Here is a 6,000-nt window from a genome sequence, read left to right on the forward strand (position 1 = left end):
TCAATTTTTTAAAGTTAAAAACTTATTAGGAAAGTGATAGTATGCATAATTAAGAATGTTTTGAGTATGATTATATGATAGAGAGTTGAACCTTAAATTCTTGGAGTTCGATCAACTGAGTAGACCATTGATAAGAGCTTCCAATTAATTAACTGAAAGAAAAGTTTGAATATCACTTTGATCTAATTCACACATTCACACTTGATTTATTTTTTATAGAGAATCTAGACTTTCTTATTGTTAGTATGTATATCAATGATAAGCATTGAGAACCAAGTCTGAAGATTTTCATCCACCTTAAAAGAAGAGAAAAACCAGTTAAAAAACAATAAGATCGATAAAAAGGCCATGTGTTCAAATGAGAAATTATATGAAAAATAATAAAAAGACTGAAATTAATATAAAAAAGGGTTGTCGATATAAAATCAAAAACTAGAAAAAGAAGAAAAGGATGATAAGTTCAGAATCAAAGGTTTTGTTAATCTAATTGCCTTAAAATCATGTGCATTGCTAACATTATGAAACAATAGTTTTTTTATATGGAAAGTAAAGTGAGAATCATTGAGCACATTAGGCAATTGATATATGAACTTATACTACTAGTTAATTGATGAAGAAAGACTTGATCCAATTGTTTACTCATGAGATTCGGCTCTAATTTTTTAATTTTCAATCTCTCATCTTTGAAATCCTACTCATTCATACCTAATTGTACAAAAGGTTTCTTTCCAAGAGAGGTTTTGAAACTCAAGGATTGAGGATTACTTCATGCATGTTTTGCTCGAGACTAGCAAAATGCTGGTTGGGGTGTGTGTTGAGTGTCAAACATTGCATATTTCCCCCTTGTTATTCATTGATTTTGGGAACATAAATACGCTGAATTGATCTATTTTCACATGTTTTCTCTTATGAGGTGATTTTGAGAGTTAATGAGAAAAGAACGCTTAAAGAGAAGATTCATACTCAAATATTACTAAATGAAGATTTGGAGATTTGGAAGTCACTAATGAAGAATTTACATGCCAAAGATCCAAGCAAACCAAGTGAGGAATGAAGAGAATCGAAGATTTGAAGTGAAAAAAAAGAAATCGTGAAAACTGGCCAGAAAAATCATATTCTAAAATTCAGAGTCCAAAAAGATAAAGTCTTGAAATAATTCCAAAAATTGAATTTGGTCCCACCGAAGTTCAACTTCGGTCTAACCGAATTCGCACAGAACAGTTCAACGAGAAAGTGAGATTTTCAGCCTTAATTCGGTCCAACTGAAGCATAACTTTTTGCGTAAGATTAAGGCGGTTTCAAAGTCGGTCCAAGCAAAGCTTATAAATTTGGATCTTTTATAAGTTTTTAAGAACAAATTAGGGTTCAAGGAGTAGAGTAAAGGGTGGAGCAACCTCTGAGTTTTTTCTTCTTCCTTAGTTTTATGTTTTCTACTAAGATGTTACTCTTGTTAGGTTGATCTCTTAGCTAAGGCTAAGGGATCAAGCTTGTAGTTAATCTCAGTTCTTAGTTTGTTCAATTCAATGTTATTATTTTGAATGATGATTGATTATTGGTTTAGTTTGAATCTACTATTGAAAATCTTGGAGCTATTTATTTCTAGATTCATTGTGCACTTCGAGTACAATAGATACTTCGATATAGCAATTGTTGAGCCTTGTTTGAGCGAAGGAATCAATCTATATAATTTATCCAACGATGCCTAAGGGTGCAATAGATGCATTCGATTCCCTGTGATTGATCTCTAAGTGTTTTATAGAAGAACTGATAAATTGAAATCATATCGATCTTAATATTTGTGATTGATTTAACCGCTCTATCATCTAACTAGAAAGATTAGGACTTCGATTCCAGTTGAAGTATCATTGAAGCAGAAAATTGATGATTGAAATTACTACAAGTGGATTCCTGGATCCTTAGTCCTTTTATCTTTGTTTTCTACTTTTTCCTATAAACACTGGATTAATCATCTAACCAACCTAGATAGACTTAGATTAGCACTAGATCATATTCTCCATTCCCTATGAATTCGACCTCTATCTCACTGAGTTGTTACTACATCGTGACCTTGCACTTGGGGTTGTGAACATAGACTACGGCCAAAACGGGTATGAACAACTCTAATATTTGAATGGATGATGCAAACATTCCTAAGGATGTTTCAAATATCATAGAATGCTTGCATATCATTCTGATTAAATTTCTTTCAATCATTCCACCTTCAGTCTAAATCCTCTTGGGTCCTTTTCTATGTTAACAATGGAATAAGGATCGAAAGAATAGTCCTTTAAGGATTCTTATTAGCATTAGTCATTGGTCCATTCCTCCAATTAAGATTTGGGTGGTTCCATCAACTAAAATTATACATGTTTGAGATTATAGCAATGAAAACCCTTTGATAATTATTCATGGCATTAGATTATTCATGTAAAAACTCCTAAAACGCATGAATTGTAGGACACCCCTTCGTCAAATGTATGTTACTTGCACAAATAATGCAAACAGTTTCAAGGGTCTCCTTGGATTTGACTGTTTCCACCTTCTTCAATTCCATGGCCTCGACTTTTCTTGTGAGGCTGGCCACCCTGGCATTGACATCATCTTTTTCCCTTAAGACATAAATTCCCCCTTTTCCTGGACTGAATCAAGTTGGCTAAAGTATTCCAGGATTGTGCGTTTTCACCTAGCATATCAAAGTAGTTGAAAAGGTCGAGCTAAGAGTCCTAGAGGGAGGGGGGGAGGGGGGAATAGGACCATGCCAAATTAAAAATTAAATGCGGAATTTAAACAAACATACATAAAGATAGCACTAAACAATCCCACAATACAGAAATGTAAAACAACCTCAAGTGTACAAGTATTGAGAGGTTGATACAGATGTTATTCTAAGGACAACCTTACACCAAAAACTAATGGCTTATGGTAGGACAACCTGATTCCTAGAATGGTTTGTGTATCAAAAACTCAAACTGATATAGAGGAATAAAGAAATAAATAGCAAAGAAAGAAACTAAGCTATTACAACAATCTCACACTTGCATAAAAGAAATTACAACATTCTCCACAAATGCATAAAGGGAAATTTCAACATTCACAAAATGAAATAATCAATCAATCACCACAAGACTAGAAATTATAGTGGTTTGCTTGTGGGTACACCAACTGTTTAGAAAAATAGCCACACAACTACTCCACTCCTAATATCCTCACACAGTGGATATTAGTGTTCACTATGAAATAGGTTTTTCAAGGTTCACCTAAAACCCTCACAATTGTGTCTTTCAAGTGGGCTTACACAATTCAAAAACCCCACACTCTGAGTTTTCTAGATCACCTCAGACAAACCAAAAGAAAGAGATTTTTCTAACACAATCTTAAAGAAACCAAAAGAATGAATTTACAAAAACTGTAAAATACTTATCTAGATATTCTCCTTTTGATGCAGCCCTGAAGAACCAATTTGGAGTAGAAGTTCAACGTAGATGTTCAATGTTCACACTCACTTATGAAATGGTTCTATGTTCTAAATAGATTTTAAATTAAATCACCTTGAGCTAGCTTAATTTGATTTTGATTCTAAGAAATGGGAAAACTTCAATCCCTCTTTCAAATAAAATTGGAATGCAGAATACAAAATCAAATGCAGAAAGCTAATTAAAGTGAATATAAAATGAGCACCAAATAGCTTAAGAATATCACTAACTTATCTCTCAGAGTGGTGTCTTGATCTTACTTGAATTCAATATTAAACTCTGAAAATTGTGCTTTATTTATAAGTGCAGAAATCGCATCTTCGACTAGTCCAGAGGTCGGCTCGACTGGTCAAAGGACCAACAAACTTTTGAAAATTTGGACGTGATAAGATAAGACCGTTCCATGACTGGTCAAAGGGCCTGCTCGACCGGTCGAGTGGCCTCCATGACCGGTCGAGTCATGTCCACGACTGGTTGTGTGGGACCATTTTTAGTTGTTGGACTTTAAGTCGAGCTTGAAGGACTGGTCGAGTACTGTTCACACGACTGGTCGAGGCAATAACAAAAAATCCTGAAAATAAGTAACAAACTTAGGACTGGTCGAGAATTTCTTGGACTGGTCGAGCCAGTACTAGGACTAGTCGAACATAGTCTAAGACTAGTCGAAAAACAGTTTATGCACTTATAAAGTGACCCAATTAAATTATGTATTCAAAATGACCTATCCTATGGTCAATCAGGGTCATTCATACCTTGTAAGCAAAATATGAACATTGAATCTTCTTTTACTTCAGTTGATAATTGTTCTTTGAAGTTCACGAAGCTTGAGATCTTGACATATGATGAAGCTTGAACTTGAGACTTTTGAAGCTTGAATTTGACTAACATTGAAGCTTGAGCTTGAGGTTTAAAGTAAAGAACTTTGTCTTTACTTGGACGAAGCTTTGAAAACTTGAACTATTGAAGCTTGAAAGATTGAATTAACACTTGGTATTGTACTTGAACATGAACATGTAATCTTGCATTTGAAGTTCTTGAGGTAAAGACCTTTGTTCTTGTAAATGAGATGCACAGTCTTAAATATGTAGATGCGCTACACAAGACAGATTCTAAGAGGTTTTGGCACTACAAAATTTGACAATCATAGGAGCTGGAAACCATAACACTTACGGTAGTCCCATGCGTCATTGGAATCCTTATTCTTGAACTCTCCATTGCACATCATCTCTACGAATTGGCACATGGGTGAAGTCAATTCATCATAGAAAAAGCTTATGAACCACAAAATTTTGAAGCCATGATGTGGGCAAGCACTGAAAAAGATCCTTAAACCTCTCCCAACATTGGAATAAGTTTTCTTCTCTTTTTGTGAAAAGTTCATTATGGCCCTTCTAAGGGTGTTGGTCTTATGAATCAAGAAGAACTTTTGAAGGAATTCATGGGTCATCTCAGCACATGTCCCAATCGATCTCAGCCTTAAGGAGTAAAGCCATGACTTGTCCTTCTCCTTCAATAAAAACGGGAATAATTTTAATCTTAGGTTGTCATCTGGCACATTATTAAATTGTATGGTAGCTACAATCTCATCAAACTCCTTGAGATGTAGATATGGACTCTTAGAATCTAGCCCATGAAATTTCAAAAATAGTTGGATCACTCTCGATTTATAATCCATGTTTCCTACATTGTGTGGAAAAAACATGCAAGAAGGGGTGCTCTTCCTAACTATTTGTAAACAATGACATAGGGTTCTAGCTAGTGGATCATCATACACATCGTTCTCATCTTGTTATTCATTAGCACTCTGATGGGGTTTATTCTCAGCCATGTTCTTGGCCATTTCAAAAGATCTCACGTGTTTTCTAATACAGTGATGGATGGACAATCCTTCAACGAGTCCTCCTTCACTCAAGAGATGGAGAGTGTTATCACGAACCCACTTGGGGACAAACCACTCAAACTTAATTCTAAACTTAAACCTACTTCCATATAAAAACTACTTTTACAGCGAAATAAGAATCTAAAATAAACTAAAGTAAGAGTGTTGGAAGGATAGTACCCCATTGACGATTTTAGGTTACATTATACGAAAAAACAGACAATGTTAGTATATGAAATTCTAGGAAAAACCCTAATTTAGAAATGTACATAAAACTAATCCTAATCCTACAAAAATTATAACCTTAAGGCATTTTAGAAAAATGCAGCCGAAGTCCCTAACAATCGCGCCAAAAACTTGATCTATCCAAAAAGATGACAACCTCAAGTGCAGGGCTGCAATGTAGTTTTAACTCGGTGAGACCGATATTGAATCCACAAGAACTTATATTTGTGGATTCTCTAAAATACTTTAAAACTATAATTAAATCTAAAACTAGCTATGGAATTGGATTAAGAAGTAATGATTGAAAATTAAGTAATTTAAAGGAGAAATGAATAAAGAGAAACACTAGAGTGCTAAGGATTCATTTATAGTCGTTCTTAATGTCTAATTTAATTAATTCTATTAGATAACCCAACTGGAATC

At 34.4% G+C, this 6,000-nt stretch overlaps 1 non-coding gene across 1 annotated transcript; it reads left to right on the forward strand.

Moving 5' to 3' along the window:
* Positions 1–4,765: 4,765 nt before the first annotated feature.
* LOC131217909 (small nucleolar RNA R71) lies at positions 4,766–4,872 on the forward strand. The gene has a single exon (XR_009157494.1). It is a non-coding gene; the product is annotated as a small nucleolar RNA R71 (small nucleolar RNA).
* The last annotated feature ends 1,128 nt before the right edge of the window (positions 4,873–6,000 follow it).

The sequence above is a fragment of the Magnolia sinica genome, chromosome 10, assembly GCF_029962835.1.
Source record: "Magnolia sinica isolate HGM2019 chromosome 10, MsV1, whole genome shotgun sequence".
NCBI classification, from domain to species: Eukaryota; Viridiplantae; Streptophyta; class Magnoliopsida; order Magnoliales; family Magnoliaceae; genus Magnolia; species Magnolia sinica.